The following is a 21,884-nucleotide window of genomic DNA, read 5'->3' as shown; positions in this document are numbered from 1 at the left end:
CTGAAGCAAGTTTATTACCAGCTGAAGACAATGCCTCTTCATACTTAACAAACAGAACCATACATACATTTTCATTCAGAATTTGATATTTATTTCGTTAAGCATTTTACATTTTATTTTAATTCATAATGGATAAATACTGAAAACAGAGAGAGTGCTGGTGTGAACTCTTTTTCTGCCAGAAGTGATTATTTATGGAAATTTTTAAATGGTAAATAGAAAATTTTAAAGGAAAATGTGCCTTTGGCAAGCAGCTCTCTCCTTTTTCACTTTTACTTGTTTTAAAAGTAATGAGGATCTGCCCCTGCCCTGTCTATCAGATGTTACAACATTAGGCCATGTTCAGGTTTTCTTTTCAGCACCTCTGATGCAAAAGTCAATTAGTAGTGGTATGGTAGAAGGTAAAAAAGGAACCACATCTGGGGTTTTTTTGGTGAAAGACAGAAAAGCATGTCTTGCATCACTCCACAAAGGTCTGTTGAACAGACTCCTTTACACATTGAGCCAGAACACCTGCTTTAAACTGGTGGTGGCATCAGAAGACAATTAACTTCTTCCTGTGGTCTGTTTAATTCCCCACAGCACCATTCTGCTTGCTGCATCAGGGAATGTCAAAGGGAATGGCCCCAATGCCATGTGCCCCGGGGGCACTGTGCCATCCCTCCAGGGTTTGAGTGTTAAATGCCCACCACTGTGAGTTCAGGCATTTCAGGGATCCAGCTACTTATGCTGTGGATAGTAGGCAAGGGACAACAGCATTTAGGGCTTTGAACTTACTGTTTAGAAACTGTAGGAGGGAAAGTGTCTGTTTAGTTTAAGTTTCTGGAGGGAGAAGCTCCTCCAAGCACAACAGGCAACTCAGGAGTACATACACAAGTGGCTGTTTAAAAATTTAACAAGCAGGCAGTGGAGGCTGCTGTAATAGGTTGATCAAAGGCAAGAGCCAGCATCCTGACAGTGAATGAGTGGTAACAGCTATGATGGGGTTGGACTCTAAAGGACCTGGAAGGCAAAAGCAGTTATTTCTGATGCAACACAGGAAAAGGAAAGATGCCAGAAAAGGACAGTGAAAGAAACTGATCTTTTCAGTATTATCCACCACAGCTACAAGTGGAACAGAACACTATTTGTCAAGGCCAGAGTGAGGGATGTTGCTGTAGCTGAGAGAGATGAGAGGCTGAATGATCTGTATACAAAATCTTGTATGGAAATCTTTTTCAGAAGTGCTAAAGGAGGAGAATTTGTGAGACTGATATGTTGTCCAGAGGTCTCTCTAGCCAAAGTGAGCAGACTGTGGGCCTGACTGCCAGGTGAGGGTTAGAACAGCAGGCAGGGGCTCTTCTATTCCTACTGAGCTTTCCTGACGGCTCCCTGAATGCAGGTGCCAGAGGTGGAGACAGAAGTGAGCTTAAGGAAAACATATAGCTAATTAGATGAGAGAAAGAGGTAAATAAATGTTTGCAAAAAAAAAAAAAAAAAAAAACAAAACCCTGGGATCAAACAGCAGGAAGGACACAAGAAAAATAAACTTTGAGAAGCATCTGAAGAAAGCAGGAAGGGGCCAGCAGGATTAGACCCCTTGTCAGCTTTTCCCTTACTGCTCAAAGCCCCATTACTTCAGTTATTTCATTGCTGTGGCTCATCCCTCACCTGCTACAAAGGACTGCAGTGGAATAAGGATCTCGAGGTGGGGAGCACCAAGGCCAGTTTATGCCAGCCTCAGGTGAGGCTGACAGAACACTGCCAGTCAGCAGGCAGTAACCCATCCTCATTTGGCACAAGCAATCACTATAACTTAGCAAAACCCTCTGCTGGTTGTTGATAATCTGGGAATCTTCTCTGAACAGCAAACTATTGCCTTTTTTTCTTTCTAATGAACTATTTAATTTTTTCCAATGTTCTGCTTAGTCATTCTAAAATATTCCTCTTCCCATTAGCTATACAACACATGGCACAGTGGGAGTACTCTGTGGTTACAGACTAATTCTAAAACCAATTTAAATCAGTGTGGATGTAATTTACCATGTATATGCCTCTAACATTCCCTAGGCTCTTGTACCCTTTATTACAGTCAGGGAAGCCTTTTACTGTAGTTCTTCAGTTTTCCACACATTACTATTTTTAAATAATGTATTACAAACACTTATGATTCTTAAAGAAAACAAATCCACTTACATCTCTACATCCTGTGAACATGCTAAGTTTATTCTTGCATAAGATTTTGGGTCTAGTTCTTGCTTACAATTTTTGTGAAATATTATAGTGTCAAGAGGAAAGATGCAAAGAATAGTTCTGTTTATACATCAAAAGAGTCAGAGGACAATCCATTGAGAACAGAGGCAAGAAATCCAGGGAAAGTATGAATCTGAGGACAAATATGGACGACAACATCAGAGGCAACAGCTCAGGGAACAGAGCTTTGGCTGGAAACAAGACTAAAAGGCTTAGAAATAATTTGGAAAAGTAGATTACCAGGTATTGAAGCTAAATTTTAGAAAATCTGGAACGGAAACACAGTTGAGAGGACCTGGGCAGGGCCAAATCCTGCAAGAGAAGGAAAGATAAATTGGGAAAGTTACTTTTGTCACTCTTTGCATGGAATGAATTTGCAGGAAACTTTACCTAGATAGGTGAAATGAGAGGATAGGAGAAAAGTTTTGAGATCTTACCTCTGGATCATCATCTGACAATCAAATTAGAAATGTTGCTACAAAAATTAAAAATGTGAGTAAACAATTTGACATTGGAAGAGGAGTGTTACCTTGCATAGAACCATACAGTACTTTATTATTTGAATATTTAAGTGACAATTTCTCTGAAAATAGAGAATTTAACCCACAAGTTACCAAATACTTACAGAAAGAGATGACAAGTTGTAGAAGGGAATCTGAATTGAAAATGACCTTCCACTCTCCTGCATAGAGATACAACATATCTACAATTCCCCAAATCCAGTTGCTGCTTGATTTCGTAATTTCTATCTATTCTTACCTGCATTAAAATCACAGTTAAAGTCAGCTTGAAGGTAGAAGCACTGTATTTATCTCTCATCTCAAATTTATACAATATTCTTAAGTAGGAAATCCCCAAACCCTGATCTATCTATTTTAGCTTTTGCTGCCTCTTCTGTCCCTCAGGAAGCAGGCTGAGTGCCAGGTCCTGTTGGATAACAAGGATGTAGGACTAGGACTTATTTTCATATATTTAGTTCTTTCTTATCAAATACTGATGCCAATTTGATGTATTTCTTATATCATTTCTGCCATCATCCAAGAGCATTTCACAAAGGCATTAAGGTATTATTTCCTGAGTCTCTGACAATATTGTTTGTTCATAAAAAAGATGAGGTTGCTGAGGGAAAGAGATTAAAAAGGCAAGTCTAAATTCTAATAGAAAAATTACACAACTGGGAGAACCCTACATATTATCCCTTCAAATAATGATGAGAGTGTCCTGAGGTGAGACAAATACATGAGTCAGTGAGCTGATAATCGTTACATCAGAAATTAAGTTGCACATAGTACAATCATTGTTGAAAGAAGAAAGGGTTATCCAAACAGGTAAAACTGACATCCATAAAGTTCCCCAATGCTACAAAAATCTATTTCCTAGATTCTCAGACTGTAAAGTGTCCTGTGTTTTCTGATCAGTCTCGAAGACAGAAAAACTGAGTACTGCACAGTATCTCAGTAGCTTTACTCTCGTGAGCAAAACAAACTTCTTGGATAAGACTTAAGTCATGATAGCAATGAGTAAACTATCAAAGTTACATTAATTTCACCAGTTTTACCAAACAGGTAAAACTGACATCCATAAAGTTCCCCAATGCTACAAAAATCTATTTCCTAGATTCTCAGACTGTAAAGTGTCCTGTGTTTTCTGATCAGTCTCGAAGACAGAAAAACTGAGTACTGCACAGTATCTCAGTAGCTTTACTCTCGTGAGCAAAACAAACTTCTTGGATAAGACTTAAGTCATGATAGCAATGAGTAAACTATCAAAGTTACATTAATTTCACCAGTTTGGCTGGAAAAACATTCCTAATCGGTAAAATGTAACAACAAAACACCCAATTTAAAATATACATCCATATTTTCAATATATCAGAATGAAGATTCAGATTTTAGGTATCCTGAGTTGCAAATATTTTGGATGTTGTATCAAAGTGAGCATGTGAACCCTACACACGGAAGATGACAATGGGAAAAAAGCAGGTCAAACTTAACCCCTCTTATATCTTCACTGAAGCTTACAAGATGCCCAGAAAGTCAGTGAAGTCCCCAACAACTGGAAAGAGCATTCTGAGTAGACCTGCTTGCTTTATCAGAGCCAGCTACAACTGCTTCTGTAGATGGAGGGTGAGATTTAGTCCATCAGCTGTCAAAAGCAAGAAGTAGAAAATAGCTTCAGCTAAAATAAAGTTACTTGCATTATTTCACATAAGGCCCTGTACATTACTGGAGGAAGGTTTAATTCCTTCCTTCCTCTTTGGGCTAGATTTCAAGCAACAAAATGAAAACAATCCCCATGAATTGGTCTCTCTATTTAATTTAGTTTCACTTGGATAAACTACCTATCTGATGGAGATAGTTAAAAGTTAAAAGTATAATATTAATTAAGACAGGAAAAGCATTTCCTTAAATTTTAGCAGAAATGTTAGGAGTGTTTCAGTGCTAGGCACGATTATTGAAAAGGAAAACATACAGAACTTAAATGGGACAGTCATTTTAGAGTCCTTGCATTATTTTGTTTCTGCCTTGTTCATCACGAGCTGTCAGGTCATCCTTTTCATTACCATTTCCAAGGACTGTTCAGAGCACAGCTGCCTGGGATGTGGAGGAAGAGTTTCTTACCTTTGCTTTGAGTTCTTAGTTTCTAACAGAATAGTTTCTAATGAAAAACATTGAACAAGAATTTTGTAGAGAAATGTGTCATGTCCAGGATGACCTGTGACCAGAGCTCACTGCTGAGTTTAGATCCAGGATCTAAACCTCTTTTTTTCCCCACCCAGTTCAGAGCAAAAGTCTGAACATGCACGTCTCAGATGCAAATTCTGACCAGGAGGAAATCTGTGCAGAGTAGGGGAAAACAGAAGAGGAATGGGGAAAAAAAAATCTCTCTTGCAGCTCCTCTCTACTCAACATATCATGTCAGCACCTCATAAAAGCCAACCTTCCTCACTCAGGTGTATATGCTCATAAGCACATTAAACAACAGTGAGTTCAGCCTTTTGAGCACAGATCATCACAAAGTACATGCCAATAAACTTCATCTGCAGTGGGCAATAATATGGTTTTCTTTATACTTTTCAAATATTTTTTTCAGAATTGGACAGCCAGAAACAAAACTGAAGGAAAGAGCGGTGTGGGTTTTTGGTTTTTTTACCAGGAACATCCAGCTGTCCCTTGTTAGGCATAACATAACATAACATAACATAACATAACATAACATAACATAACATATAAAACCAGGGCTGATTCTTTTGCTCAGACATGGACTTGAAGAGGTCATCCAACTTAAAGATGCAGACTATGCCACCCAGAGTTAATTATATGAAACACAGGAAGCCTTTCCCACAAACCAGTTTTCAAAACATCCCTTGTGGCCCGGGATCAAACAAACAAAATAAGTCAGAGCAAGCGCTCGAAAAAGCATGGAGAAATGCTACTGGGAAGTTGTTTGTACAGAAAGGGAGGTTTTGTGTGATTCTCACACAATTTAAAAAGTGGAAGATCCCAAAAATTAAATATTAGGAGGGTTTTTGTTTCACTGAAAGAAATGGTAGGTGAAGTGCAGTCAGAAGCAGCTATTTCCAGTTGTAGCACCAACAGCACCAGTGGAATCATACTGTCCTTCACTCATAGGCTTGAAAGAAACTTTCCTTCAGGAAGTTGAAAACAAGCAGTGAAATTCAGGACATTTAAGGAGCAAAGAGCAGCTTACAGAAAAGCTAGAGAAAAGTTTTAGTCAATCTTTTACTATGAAGCAGGATAACATTTCCCCATCTCTGAGTGATTGTGCATCTCTGCTTAATAAATAGTGCAATAAAGAATAGGCTGCCAGCACATGTCAGAGCAGAGAAATGCATCCTGAGTTCCTGTTCCCACACAGGAGACAAGGAAAAGCTTGGGTCACCCACACTAGATCCAGGAATTTAAGTTGATGTCTGTTCATCAAACAATTTGAACAATGCTTCTTTTGACATGTAGATTGCTTCTTGAAAGACACCTGCTATATGCATTTTTTTCCTTCTTTTCACACCACTAGAAGTGGAAGAGCATTTTCATATCTGATTTTCTATTGAATTATTTTCTTAGTTTAGTTAGAGCAGGTAAAAAGATAAAGCACTGAATTATCCAGCTCCACATTTCTTAGCATTTCATTCATAAGGAAAAGCTTGTTTTTCAATCTATCCCTGTCCATCTACTTTTCTGAACAAATACCAGCTTCTCTTGGGCTCTTCTCTTCCTCTTGTTTCTTTCTCTTAGCATGAACAACAGTCCAACAACAAATGTGCAGGCAAACAAACATTTTCACAACAGCTTTGACAATTGTTGAAATTAGGCCTTCTTCCCCTGCTTAAAAATGCTGAAATAACACAACCCAAGCCTGCCAAGTATGAGCCTCCCTGTCAAGCTGCGAGTTCATACTTGAGTAAAGTGAAGACAATCAGGAGCTCAACTTGAACTGCCTATGGCAGTAGGGGAAGGGAATGAGGTACCCCCAGAAATGCTGCCCTTTGTGTGAAGATAGGTCACAAGAGGAAAGGTGGAGGGGCTGACAGATGCAAATGCATGCATTTTGTTGCCACAAGGAAAAGGGTTTAGAGAAGGAGAAGAAATTACTGAGTTTCTTACATTCTTCACTGTTATAGTAGATTTTTGTCCACTCACAGCTATCAGTTCATTATTTCAGCTCCAGTCCTACCTGCCACGTTATTCAAGTACCATACAGTAAATTTGTGCTAGGCAGCTTCTCTCCTTTCTACTATTCATATTTTCTAAGGAGACAGCACCATTCTTACAAGAGGAGGCATTTAATTCACATCCCTGCCATGGGCTCCCTGTGTGACCAGAGACAAGCCACTTAACCTTTCAGTGCTTTGGTTTCCCCTTCTCTAAAATGGGAAGAATAATAATGCATTTCTTACCTTTTATTCATTTTGTCTGTTTAGACTGTAAGCTCTTTTAGGGTGGAGGTTATCTGCACTAAGTTACAGGACTGCAGCATTTATCAGTATAAAAATATCAGTTGCTCATTTAAAATAGTTCAGAATTTTTATTTTCATAGATGAACTGAAGTTCAGCACTATCTGAGCAAGTGCAAAATGTTCAAATGCTTTTTTAAAAAGCAAGAAAATTGCTCCACACTGCCTGTGCTTACAGATACTCTGCTGTCAGCCTGTAACAGCGGCGTTTAAGCGCTGCTGCTGTGCCTGGATTCCTGTTTTGTGACAGCTGAGAATCTTACAGATGGAGAGGGGATTAGGGACTGCCTTGTCTCTGAATTCCCCAGTTTTCTTGTTCAGTGCATTGTTAATGTGATTTTAATGTAGACTTGCAGTTATGTTTTTGCTTGATGCAGTGGTCTCAATATAGAGAGTAGCCATAAGAAACAAAATATTTCTTGTTTCAGTCCAGAAGGTGTCACAATTTGGGGGCTTAAACTGCTAATGCTTAAATGCAGCCAGCTACTTTGTATTACAAAGAGAAAGAAAAAGTGTGTGTGTACTGGCTTGCTAAGATCCCTGACTCCCTATTTACACTCACCTAGAATCAAGCACAGACCTTCCACCCTCAACAAGAAGACTTGTGGCTTTTTTTCGACTGGGGGAAATGGACACATTAGTCTACATTGAGTCTCAGCATGGAAAATGGTAGAATTGCCTGATAAGCTTGTGAAAATGGAAAAGCATTTGTCTTTTAGGCTACCAGCCTCATAGTCATGTCTGCAGGCTTTACTTCAGATGCCACAGTCAGAGTGGCTTTGTTCTCCTTATGTGAGCTCCAACCTCTCCAGGATAGCAGAGGACAAACGCTCCTGGGCTTGGAACCAATTTTAGGGAGTTCAGCAAGGTTGATTCACCCTTCCTAGTAAATTTATACTGAGATCTTTGGGAAGACAGGGAGAGAAAGGGAGTATGAGGGACTGGGATGAGGAAACGTGTCTTGTCCGACTACCAGCACTGTTGAATTATTAATGTTCTTTGTAACAGAGGCTGTACCACGGGTGACAAGAGCATTAGCAATTAGACATGTCACCACTATGAAAAATATTTTCCCCTATTCTTAAGACAGCTAGGACATTCTTATAGTTGAAAGTTAAAAAATCTCAGACCCTACTGAGATATTTCCTGATTAGTTTTTTTTTTAACGTCACACTCAAATTTCTAATGCAATCTGAGTTTTGTGCCCAAGATGATGACTTGCATTTTCAGAAATAGCAAAGTTCCAAATCACAGGGACAATACAGCAACCATTTTAGATTTCACTCAATACTATATATTGCTGACAGCCCAGGTTTTCAGGAAGCTGGAAGTTTGCCTTTGAAGTGCAGGTAGGAAAACATATATTTCAAGAGTTTCAGATCCCAGCTTTATTTTCAATCATCCAAGACTCTTGTTTTTTCCCTTTAAATCTGTCCTCTGTCAGTTCTTTCTGGGTAGCTTCTTTCAGAACTGATCAGAAATAATCAAATGACAGAGAACAAAAATTCTGGTGATATTCACAAGTATTCACAAAAATCAGAGGCTTAGAGCAGAGGTTTAATTCACACTCAAATATTTGAAATGTTACTCATCCTGATTTTTAAGTGAGAGTGGGTTTACATCAAGGTTTTTATGATACACATTTAAAGCAGTCATACAAAAATAAGAGTTGGGATCAGCTGGAATGCAAAAAAACTGAGCAAACCCACTTTAAATAAATATATATTGTACTAAGAAGAGAAAATATTTGTTTGTATTTTATATATAGGTGTCTGTTTACCTCGACCAATGTGTGATTCTTGGAGTGTCCAGAATAGAGTCAGGAGTTGGACTTGATGGTTCTAATGGGTCCCTTCCTGCAGAATATATTCTATGACCTATTCAAAGTTCTATCTGTTTCTTTGTTAAAAGAGCAGTGATGCATAGGAAATAATTTGGGTATTTTTGTTCAAAAATTATCAGTATAAATAAGCATCATGGTTTGATACATAATAATAGTTTTACATGCAAACAGAGGCTCATTATTTGCTACAAATTTGGAAGAAAAGCAACAATTTTGTAGGGAGATACCATTCATCCATGAAATACTTGCTATAAAAAAACCTGTTTGTGTTGGAGAGGATGTTGTCTTTGGGTTCTTCTTCTTCAGGGCATCCTGACAACTGGGAGCTCCCTCCTTAACACAGAACGATTCCTCTTCTATTAACAAGGAGAAAAGATGAGCCTGCACTTTCCCTCTCAGTGCAAAGAACCGTATTAATGCTGTGTAACTTCAGGCATAAATCCTAAACAAGTCGTGTGATCTATAATCACCAGAACCACTACCAAAATCATTTGCTATCTAAGCAGAACAAGGAAGACAACAAACAGAAGGCAAATACTTATTTCTAAATATTTCATTGTAAGCACAAATTATCAGAGGAAAAGTGTCAGGGCTGGAAGCAGCAGAGAAAAGCTGTTCATTTAGTAAACAACTGTAGATGGTAAAATGTAATTATCACAAAAGCAAACTTTACTAAGGGGATAAGTGTGAGACTGTTACAGTAAAAGGTCTCTTTGCATTTCTAATCTGACAGGCTGAAAGTTCTCTGGAGAAAACAGTTCTTAATAAAACCACAGAGGCGAGAGGTTCTTTTCAGCTCTTGTTCTCCACTGAGCCTCTGGTAATAAGCTTACAAAGCAAATTAAACTTGTTTGTTTGCAGTAGTGACCACGTGTGGAAGACAAACAAAAGCCTTGCTCAGTATTTACTGGGAAAGTAATATAAGCAGATTTTAGAAAATTAATCATTCTTGACTCACAAGCTGAACTAATAATCTGGATCCCAATTCTTCTTTCAGCCTTTGAAAAACGTGACAACTCTTTAAAGTCACTTTTAGGGATGAAGTAAAATGCTCAAGAGGAGAAATAAAAGCCAAGCTCATTCTGTGACCAGCTTTCTAATCTTAAGCCTAGATACAGGAGACACCAGAAGCACCACCTCTTTTAAGAGCAACCATACACACACAGTTTCTGCCTACATTTTCCCTTGAGAGTAAATTCCTCATAAGAATCTTTAATACTGTAGATAAATTTATTGCAACTTTTTAAATGGGAAACATAGTCTTCAGTTTCTACATTTTTATTTAAATATAGCCAACCCAGTCCTTGCCATACTGCTTACAAATCTATCATTTAGAGCTTTATTGCTACTCAGTTGCCAAAAATATGCATATGCAAAATTTGAATTGTGAAAAATATATCCTAACATGGGACTGGTGAACAAAAATTCCTACCCAGGGTCCTCATAGCTTCTGTGCCCTGAGTGGGCACAGAGTTGTATTAAAAGCAAAGGGGAGACTCGCACACAATGTCAACAATCAGAGCTGTAGATCTCAAAAGGACAAAAAAAAATAAAGTTGATAAAAAAATGTTAGATGCAAAATATTCCAAGTGCAACCCTCTACGAGGAGTTTTGGAGTAACCGGAAGCAATCTGTACTTCCACTTGCTTCCATTTCACAACAGAAGTTGTGAAAATTCCTGCTCTAAAAAGTCCAGTCAGCTTTTGGAAGGTCCAAAAGGTCTTTTGAGAGAGAGTTGGAATTGTTTCACCAGTTTAGCCTGTTCATTTGGGAACAGACACTTTGATATTTTGAACACCTGCATTTGTTTCTTCCCCAGTCCCCAGGGTCCAGAAGAGCTTCCAACCACAAAATCACTTGCCTGTGTTATAAAACACCAACCTGCTCTTGGCAAGTTATCACAGCTCAGCAACAAGTGTTTGATTGACAAATCTGATGACATTGCTTCCCATTTCTTCCTTGATTCTATTGCTCTTTCTCAGGCAAAGCTCCCACTGAAGCTAAATGGAGCTATGCTCTGGTAAAAATGGTTGTTCCTAATTTAGCAGCTGTGCCTGTGTGTGTGGATTAGTGGTTTGTTTGTGGCATCTTAATCACATCTTCAGATATGATTAAGGAGCAAACATTGTCTTAAGTTTCAGGGCCATAATGCCCTATTGATTTTGAAACAAACTCCCCATTGATTTCAGCAGGAAACTCTACTTTTAAAATGAAAAAAAAGAAAGAAAAAAGAAAAAAAAAATAATCAATGGCATATTATGGTCCTTGGAAGGTAAACAGGACAGGAGAAATCATTTGAAGATGTTTCAGGCATTACAGAGGGATTTTGTTTCAAAACATGAGGAAATAAGACTACTGCATTGTCTGAACTTTCTTATTGATTTCCAGGCTCAAACAATGTGTAAAGTAAAAACATGCAATGTTCATACTTGCCTGAGGGAAAGATAATAAAACCTGCTAAAGTTATGGTGCCAGGCATGTCCAGTGCACAGCTATAGCAAGACCTGTATGATGGTGAAGGCAGAGCGGGACTGTAGTTTTCTCCAGATCAGTTATTTCACTAGAGTTGGTCAGAGAAAATGTCTTTCCTCTAACATAATCTCTGGGAATTTAAGTTTATTTAGGTTTGGCTTTGGGGATTTTTTTGTTATTTTAACTAGAAATACATTTCTGTTAGTGCACAACATTTAGGTTTGGAAGAGAGTTCTTTTAGAAAAATAAAATAAAATAAAATAAAATAAAACCAATTCCTAATGAAAATGGATAAAACCTTTAATTTGTATTACTGTAGGATTTTTCCAAAAGAAAGGAAAAAAAAAAGGTATTTAGGTATTTTATTAAAAAAATCTTGCACGCTTTTCCCGCAACTTCCTCTCTGTTAGTCCTGCGAGGAAATTGTAATGAGGAGCTACCAGACTCCAGCAGAGACCAGTTCTCCTCTCCAAGAGCATCTCTGAACCTCTCTCTCTCAAAGACCAGCCAAACTTTATGGTGCATTAGCCTGTCAAATAAAATCTCTAATATATGCTCTTCAATTCCCGGTTCCCTTGGTGCTTAGCTTCGCTACGCTGTAACTGTCCTCATCAGGTTATTCTCCGTGCTAATGCAGGTAATTTATTGTGGTCACTAGCCCTGTAAAAGCTCCGGAGCCTCTTGATGATGAGAGATGAGAGCCATCCATCCCACCCAGGAGCAGCGGAATCATCCCTAACCAAGCGTGGAGAACAAGGAGAGGCAGCCTGGGTCGACCTGAAGTCAGCCATGTGTGCTGTATCAAGTAGCACTTAGACTCGGAGGCGAGCCCCTGTTGACACCTCCTCCCTCCGTTTGCTGCTGTTTCCACTCTCACCCAGCTTGGAAGAAGGGTTGGAGCTCTGCCCAAGTCCCTCTCTGCAGAGCCTGAAGCCTGACAAGCACATTTAATCCCCCACGTACAGACTGGAGTCAGGGCTGCCAGACTACAGCTCTCTCTCTAAAGCTGAACATTTCAGCTGCTACTGTCTGAAATGAAGGATTGAGGTCTCTACATGGGACTATAATAGACAAACTCTCTGGATATTGACATAGGTAGGTCTGCAACACACTTGGCAGAAGGTTACATGTTGCTTCTGACAATGTCAAACAGCATTATTCTCTCCACTTCCCTTTCTTTATTTGTGCTTGGATAGAAGATGTTTGATCTTCCTTCCTCAGGAAGATCAAATTCACATTCAAATTACAGCAAGAGAGGCGAGATGTATTCCTTTCATGTCCTGGCACAGTAGTAGCACTGAAAACTTAGAAGAAAAAGATTCCTGTGCCTGAAGAGTTTTCTAAAGATCCCACATCTTTGCTTCCCTCTCCCCATCCACCACCCCTGAAAGCAACAGCAAAAAACTCTGAACTGTACAAAGGGAATAAACATTAAATAGAGCTATTAAAAATCGGGTATGTTTTACTTTCCTTTGTGTTGGTTTTGCCACTAAGTCAACAAATACTGTTGTTATCCACAAATGCAGTGAAAGAAATGAATCTAAATGAACAACTGATTGCTAAAAATGAAGGTTCTTAGCAATCCACTCCACCCTGTGAAAATACTGGAGCATCCCTGTGAGGGTTTCTCTCCCTGCCCCAAGGGAGACAATCCATGCATCCACCCTGGCACCTTCTCCCCCTTCCAACCAGCTGCTGCGGCTCTCCCGGCTGCCCAGAAAGGACACCCCACCCTGCACTTCCATGGGACAGGTTCCCTAAGAAAACACACAACCCTCAGAAAAGGAAAGAGAGAAATTACTTTTCTAACACAATGGTGATGAAGGAACCTTCGCAGACCTTTCTTGAAATGCTCTGTGCTGAGTGTTCAAGGAGAAAATAAAAATGATTGAGATGTTATTTTGTCTCAAAGTGAGGCTGGAAACGCAGTAACATCTCCAATAAAACGCTCAAGGGGGTTTTCAGCTTGCAGTCTTAGCACATATTCATGATCAGTGAATAACCCATGGATTCCAAGGTCTGTAGAAATTCATGAACATGTTACCCTAGGACTGCACAAAAAAATAAAGAAGCTATCACAATCTCTTAGCTTACTGATGAGCTGTAAGTTTTTAATGACAGATGTACACAACAGATATAATAGTTATGAAAATGAATGTTAGTCAGGTAAATGAAGGGAACTCATACAATACACATTTTAACAGTTTTGTATTTACCTGAGAGACTCAAATGGCTCCTCCAGAACAATTATGTCAATCCAGAAACAGCACATTCCAGGACAATGGTGTCCTAAGTAAAGAAAAGAAAAGAAAAAGCATGTGTAAATATTCAGAATATTCCTGACACCGCAAGAACCCAATTCAGAATTCAAACCGAAGCTGTGTCCTGAATGCATTGCCCCAGAGATTGGCCTTCCCTGTGGCTCTGAGACCAGCTGAAAGCCAATTATAATATGTGATCCCTGGGAAAGAGGAAACTTCTTTTTTGTTATTCAAAACAGAATTCCTCTGTAACTGTGGCTGTAAAGTGACTTCTTGAATTTCTTTACATTTCAAATGCATCTGCTTCCTTGACTAGTAGCATTTAGTATTTAATAAGAGGATGAAAATGTGATTCCACTTTTAAAAAGGCTCCTGTTATAGGTGGTGAATTTCAAAGCACTCTACTTGTTTCTGCTGTTATTTTTGAGTGTGAATGTCACAGAATAATTCTGCTGTTATTTTTCCATGTTATTTCTTGAGTTAAAAGATCTGACTGCTATACATTCCAAGGTTGCTGATTTCCAGTGCAATTCTTATATATTCAAGCTTACATTATTTATACTGCTTTGTCTGCCACCTTCATACCCAGCTGTCTTCGTCTTAAAGTAAAATAAGGAACTTTTAGGCATGCTTTATACTTAAAACAATATCATATGTCACACAAAGTCCTTGTGTTGTCAAAGGACTACAACTCACAGACCAGCTTTGTTCTCTTATTTCAGTTTGGCTCTAAGCTGAAGTACCTGGGCATGTATTCTATTGTACTGCTTGCACTTGGAAATCACAGAGAAGAGCTATCAAGTGCAATATGTAATCAAATGTAATTAATCAAATGTGTCTGTAATCAGACAAGATGATCTAACTGAAAGATCATACAAGCTAGTGTCAGAAGCAAAGGACAGGTTAGCGAAACAAAATAAAACAAAAAAAGACAGCAAATGAATCAGAAGAACTACCCCATCATATGGAGTCTGTCACTGAACTAAGGTTACACAGCAACAACAGAACTGTCTTCAAATAATCCACCTCGGTAACATCATTGATTCTCCAGTTCAAAATGATGCTGCTCTTTGGGGACTGGTGTTCAGAGCATCAAAAGTGCTCTCTTCAAAAAGGAGAACTCAGGTGGCTGAAACAATTCTGAGACCTCAAAAGACCTTTCAGCCTGTGGAGGAGCTGGATGGTATTTGCTGTGCAGCGCAGGGATTTGCAGAGGAGGCTCCCCTGGGGTTGAAGCTATCCATGGCCGTGGGCCTGGCCACCTGGGTGCAGGGCACAATAAGGAAGCTCTGCAGTGGAGGAGGCTGGCTGGCTCCAAAGAAAGTCAAGGCAAGAAAGAGGTGCTTGCAATAAGAAAAAATTCTCCATAAACCGAGGTCACACTTTCAAGGGAGCAGTGTCAGCTTTCTTGCCTTTTTTTGAGGTTCTGGGCATTTTAAACAGGCTCTGGCAGAGGAATGACAGGTATTGGGTTTACTCTCTTACTCTATAATATATGATAGCTTTCCCTAGAGTGCACATATTCACAAATAACAAGCAAAGCTTACCACTTCTTGGGCCTCCCATGAGAATCCCCCCGATACTTCTGAAAGACAGAGAGGTGCTGCCAAAGGAGATCACCTGGGTGGATTTTTATTGTTTGTTGTAGGAGAGGGTGGAGTCCTTTTCAATCCATTTCTTTGGACTTCATATAACTCAGGAAACAAAGTGGCAATCAGGTGATAGCTTATAGGACAGTCTATTTACTTCTGATTATTTGTTATTCTGTTTATATTTCTATAATTTATTTACCTGTTAACTAAGAAAACACACAGTCAAACATTACAAAACTTGTGCAGAACTGAGAACCCAGTAAACAACTCCCCTATAGTGAAAGTTTAAAAAATAAGTACCTTATCAAAATCAGTAACTTCTAAAGCATCTATCAGTATCAATAACTTGTAAAAGATGGAAAAAACTGACTTTCCATATAGAGACCCCCATAGTAAGAATGAAGGGAATTTTTGACAACTTCATTCCCCTTCCCTGGGCGTACAGTGTCTAGCACTGTAGTGCATATATTGAGTAATAAAAATGTAGACGGGTGATATAAACAAGATGTTCTTTAAGGTATGAATTTATTCTTATTCTTCACTGGTATTGAGACAGAATAAACATTTCCTCATCGACAAGTGAAAATTATTTTTATGACAAAAGGAAGAAGGGATAGAGAAAAATGAATTACTTTTCTTCAGAAGGAAAGAAGTTTTCACCTGGGACACCCATGTTCCCTGACACAAAAGAATATTGAGTATTAATTCTGAAATAGCATTCAGACTTTATTACCGCATAGCTTCTAATAGGAATGGGTTGCATTCTGAGCCTGCAAAGTTGTACATGAAATAATCCTCTTCTTTCAAAATAAGTCTTAAAGGAAGTGAAGAAAATTCCATGTTTTCAAATGTTAACTATGTCTTAAAAGAGAGGCTGCATAGAGCTCTACCTTTGCATGGGATTGCTTTGGTGAGGCTAATTTCTCACAATTATACAACATCATGCAAACCGCTGGGGATACTGATTCTATTATGTTTTATTGTTCCTGAGTTCAGTGAATTTCTTTAAAGAGACCATTTTACCAATCAAGCTAACAGCAGTTCCGAAAATGTTGTAGTAATCTGTATTCTTTATTAAGTATACATTTGCTGACTAAAGAAATGGCTCTTGTGTATTTCCATAGGATAATAGCTCTGGTGCTATATTTTTCTGCAAGTCTATTGCATGATTTGCTGCCACAAAGAAATGAGAGTTTTCACAATGAGCAAGATCCATCTGCAGAACCAAACCTCAATTCCACAGAACCCACCTGAGAAAGACCATAAAATAATTGTGTTCTGCTGTTCTTTATTAACGCTGAACATTTAAGTCTATTAAGATGCATTTCAATACCTCGTCCAAATGCAAATGCCTTTCAACCTTTTCAGAGCTGTAAGATTTATCATAGTGTTTAAAGAATGATTGTGCTTTCTTTCTTACACAAACAGATTTGTTTTCATGGGTATGTTCCCAGCAATTAAGTAGCTATAATTCAGTGGGCTTGATGTACTCCTGTAAATGTTTGTGATGGAGCTTGAGTAACAGCCCTGGCACATCGACTTTGATTTACTGAGAGATACTTGCAGGAATGCAGCCACAAATCTCACTGCAGTTCACATTGTTAACTACTGGAGTAATTACACAGTTAAAACACCATACAGTGCAGAGAGCAACTCAGTCTGCATCTCCTGTTACCAACAAGGATGTTGTTTTGTGGTAGCACATGGGGTGACACATGGCAAAAGGTAATGCTTATGAGCACATTTTCATCCCTGCTCTTCCATGATTCTACATCTCAGAAATTAGGTTGCAGAATTAATAAACTGAATGTGAACATGCAAACATGCCCTAGCATATGCAGATTTGAGAGGAAATTAACATTCAAATACAAGTTCAGATTGCATGTAAATTTGTGTAGGCCCTTAAACTTAGAGGATTTTTGCTAAATTTGAATGAAAATAGTCTGTGTTGTTGAGGCATCAAAATATCCCTCAAATCACAGCAAACAAAATGATACTACAATCAATTCTTCTATTCATCACCGTCCGTTCCTTGTACCCACCACCACCCTGATAAGATGGCAAACACACTGCTACAGCCACTGCTTCTTCCATCTGTCACCCTGTTCCTTGTCCTCCCCTTCATTAGGATAGATTAGGAGCAGCTCCACTGAGTACAGCTGGCAGGGGAAGCATATATGCAGTAGGTCCACCCCACTACACCAGTAATTACTACACAGAAATGAAGGCAAAACACCTTCTTGGGCCCAAGCACTGATGAAGATATTTCCCAGTCACTGGCAAGGTTGAAGAGTAGCAAACTAATCCACAACAACACAACAATGAAGTATGAAAAGAGTTTATGACATTGATCTCCCTGGTTCTGTATTGTTTTTTTCCACCTATGGGGGCCCCAAATTATGTGAAGCCTCTAATAATACTTCTCCAAAAAGAAAATTCTTTGGTGTAAAAGAATTCCCCAGAACTGGAATGCCCAAGTTTTGTTTTTGTCAGCCTCAAATCTGAGCATAAGTAAAGATAAATAGGCAGGCTTTTGAAATGAGTAAAGTTGTGTCTGTATCAGTAAAGAATCCTTTTGAATTAAGTCTCTCTGATTGTATGTGAAACAGTAATCTGAAGTCAATAGATACCTGGAGGTATTTCTACTCCTCAGCAGCCTACAGAATGTGTTATTCCATTTATTTTCCTTGCACCCTGAAAGAAATATGTCTTACAAACCTAGAGGACAGGCTACATAATGTCATCCCTACAACTCTGAAACCCTTCTCTAAGGTTCAAGCATGGGAATTAGTTGAAGCTAATTGGAAGAAGGAAAGATGCATTGGGTAATAAAATGAAGTCAGTGCAATATATGAGCACCAGGAAGACTGTAATTACTCAGCACTGCTTTGAGAAAAACCTCTGCCTTCATTTTCAACTACCAACTTTCTAGAATTGTTGTGGCAAAATTACCCTTGAAGATAAATATGATTAGTCACTTAAAATATATTTCTGTATTAGGCAGGCTGCCGACTTGTAGGGTATAAAATTTTAACACAGAGTTAGGTATATCACCAACTAGTCAGAAATAATTTCCCTAAATGACTCCCAGCCTCAGACTGGCTTTTCCAAGAGAAAGACCTTCAGCTAATGCTTCTCACAGTTATGAGGTCTCTGGGAAAAAAAAGCCTTTTTCTAACTTGGGATGTGATGGCAGCACAGCCTGGTTCTCAGGTGGATCCAGGAGTGCCAGGGCATCAAACAGGAGCCTGGTTTCCCTCCACCTAAACCAAAGATGAAACTTCCTTCTTCAAAATCTTCTCACCCTCACTGCCAGGTCCTCCGCCACGGGTAGCTTTCTGGAAAGTTTGGTAGCTAGAGCAGCATTAAACCAGGCCCCACAGAGGGGCACAGAAGGACCTCACAGTTCCAGAGCCTTCCTTATGCTTTGCCTTGGGCCTACAGATAAAACCAACAGCTGGCAGGGAATATTCTAAGTCCATGAGAACTCACCAGAAGGAAAAAAACTTCTTCTTTCACTGACAGCAAAGGTCTCACGTGCTGAAATAATCTGACCTCCAGAGAGGTGAAGTCCCTCCTTCACTGGGTGGCTGAGTCCCCAGTAGCCTCTGTGCAGGTCAGTCACCAAGGCTTTCTGCAAACCTCTTGCCATGCCTGTGAATGTGATTTGAAGCAGAGACTTCAGGGCAGGCATCTGAAAAGCTCCTGCCAGAACATAAACACATTTTAACTTGTGCCACTTGAGCAGTTCTGTGAATCCATATTGTTCCGTAAATTCTTGTTTTGGAGAGCTGGCAAACAACATGATGTTTTTCACTTGTATTTAGAATCTCTTAGCTCAAATAACTCCACCATTTTTAGAAGTAAAACTCACATAGCACTCTTTCTGTGAAGCTTTCCTTTACCAGACCATAATGCAATAATTACAAGGTGTCCTGTGTCTGGGAGCAATTTCAGGAACAGGTATTTTGGCTAAACATACTGAGGAAAATTCTTACATTGGATAATTCCACACAAGAACTTTAGCTGCATGTGAATCACCCTTCCCTTGTGGTCTGGCTTTAACCTGAAAGCGAGATTTTTTTTCCTGGAGCTAGTATAGAGCTTGCTTTCTTTTTTGCTGATGACAGGGGCTTCTTTGTTGTTGTGGTCATTTTCCACACTTGATACCTAAAGCATATTTTGCATAGTGGAATAAACAAGAAAACATGAAACACACATTTTTTACAACATGATTCTCTAAGGCTTTGGCCAAGCCTTCCTTCTGTTTTGCATGATTCCAGGACAACATTCTGAGTGAAAGAATCATGCATTGCTAAAAAGATAAATCTTACATACGATTTAAAACTAGACACAGGTACATATAATGATCTTTTTCCCTTGGTGCTATTTGAGGGACTATTACTCTGGCCTTTCAAATTATTCTGGTTTTCTAACCCTATCTGCCCATAATCTATAAATGTATACAGGACTATTTATAACAAAATAATCTGTAGTCACTCAATATATGAGTACTATTTCAACTTGAAATCTGTCTGCATATGACCAAAAAAAGGGAGAAATCTGAATGAAAATTACAAGTTCAACATCACAAGGTTTCTTAAGTCATGTAATTACACCAGTGAACACTGAGCTGAAGTTACACTAACTCATATCAATTGTCATAGAAAGACTTGACTCAAGTGGGTCCTCTACCCTGCAATCCCTTCCTAAATGTGTATTATTCAAGCTCAATAACTGATTTTGCTGGAATAGTCCAGAAGCCTTCCGATATCTGCTTAGAGTCATTACAGCTCTCCAGAGTAGACATCATATTATTATTATTTAAATAAAAACCATGGCCATGACCAAAGGGAAGGTTTTATGCTATGCTCCCCAAGCAAGACTTAAGAGGTGACTCCAAATTAATGTTATTCCCTGAGAATTGATCAACCTTTATAAAAAGGAACAGTTAAATACATGTTCAGCAAAGATTTTCAATTTCTACCCCACATACAATCTGAGTGCAATAAGTGCCTCAGTTAAACAATATTTTACATTGTATGATCTTCAAACTCTGGACGTAATATTCAAAACGTACTGGTTAACCTTGGCTATAGATTTTAAATTCTCAGCAACAGAACTGGCCAGCAGGTATCAGTGCATTCTACCAGATGGAGATTTTTACATTTATGCATAAAGGCACTGGAAAGATATGAAGTTTTCCTTGCAAGCTGTTCCACATGCTGACTGCTGCACAGAGTTTTACTGAGGCGAATGTAAGAGGTTATGAAAATGAGGTGTGCTTGAATCCCTTTAAGGATGCCTGAGCTATTTTGCAGACCTGCACTCTGCCAGGGGCATAAAGTTTAACTCTCAGAAAAATGGGGCACAAATCCTTTCCTTACTGAACATCACAAGGACATCTGGCTGGATTATGATCAGAGTTTATTTGAAGTGCTGCATGATGAAAAAAGCCCAAGAATCCAAAGATTTTGCAACCTGAAGCCTTGTTACATGCATTTGTTATTATGTTAAATTTTCTATTTTTATAATCATAGTAGCACTTCTCCTAGGTCTCCACTAGAAAAAAAAAATGGAAAAAAGTCTTTACAAATTATTCTTGTGCCGTGATCTCTCTTTCCCCACATTCAGTAAAATCAAATTGCCAAAATGCAAACAGGCAAACATACAGTATTCCAAGTATTATGTGACAGATAAGGATGATTCTAAACCATTTTATTATAACCTTAATTCCCCTGACATACTAAACTCAGAAATGGAACCACCCAAACCCTGTAACATCAGCTGCTGCTCAAAAACATGCAAATGAGATACTGTCTTCTGAATCCAGTGAGCTTATCTTGCCACTCATTTAAATGATTGCACAAGTGGTACTACAATGGTGAATTTGGAGTGGCAAAACAAGGTTGCATCCTTTAAATTGTACCCATATATACACATACGTATATTTGACCTTGGAAAACTTATCAGAACACAATAGGCACCTCACTAGATCCACTTTTGTGTAATGTGAGTGCCCATTTTGGATGAGGTAGCTGGTGCAGTGCTGAGTTTTGGATTCAGTGTGAGAATAATGTTGAAAACACACTGATGTTTTGGTGCTGAGCAGTGTTTGCCCTAAGTCAAGGACTGGTTGGTGTCTCATGCTCTGCCTGTGAGGAGGGGCACAAGAAGCTGGGAGGGAGCATGGACAGGGCAGCTGACCTGAACTGTTCTATGCCACAGAACAGCATACCTAGTATATAAACTGTGGGAGCTGGCTGGAAGGGGTTGTCACTGCTTGGGATGGGCTGGACATGAGTCACCAGGTGGTGAGCAGTTGCATTGTACATCACTTGTATTTCTTGGGCTTTATTCCTCTCTCCCTTTTTTTCATGTCCTTTTTCTTCTTCATTATTATTACTATTATTATTATTATTATGATTATTATTCATCATCAATGTTTTTCATTTATCAGACTGTTTTTGCCTGAACCCATGGGGTTTATCTTTTTTTCTGATTCTCCT

This window comes from Corvus cornix, chromosome 1, assembly GCF_000738735.6.
Source record: "Corvus cornix cornix isolate S_Up_H32 chromosome 1, ASM73873v5, whole genome shotgun sequence".
NCBI classification, from domain to species: Eukaryota; Metazoa; Chordata; class Aves; order Passeriformes; family Corvidae; genus Corvus; species Corvus cornix.
The sequence above is the reverse complement of the archived record's forward strand: the minus strand, read 5'-3'. Positions refer to the sequence as shown.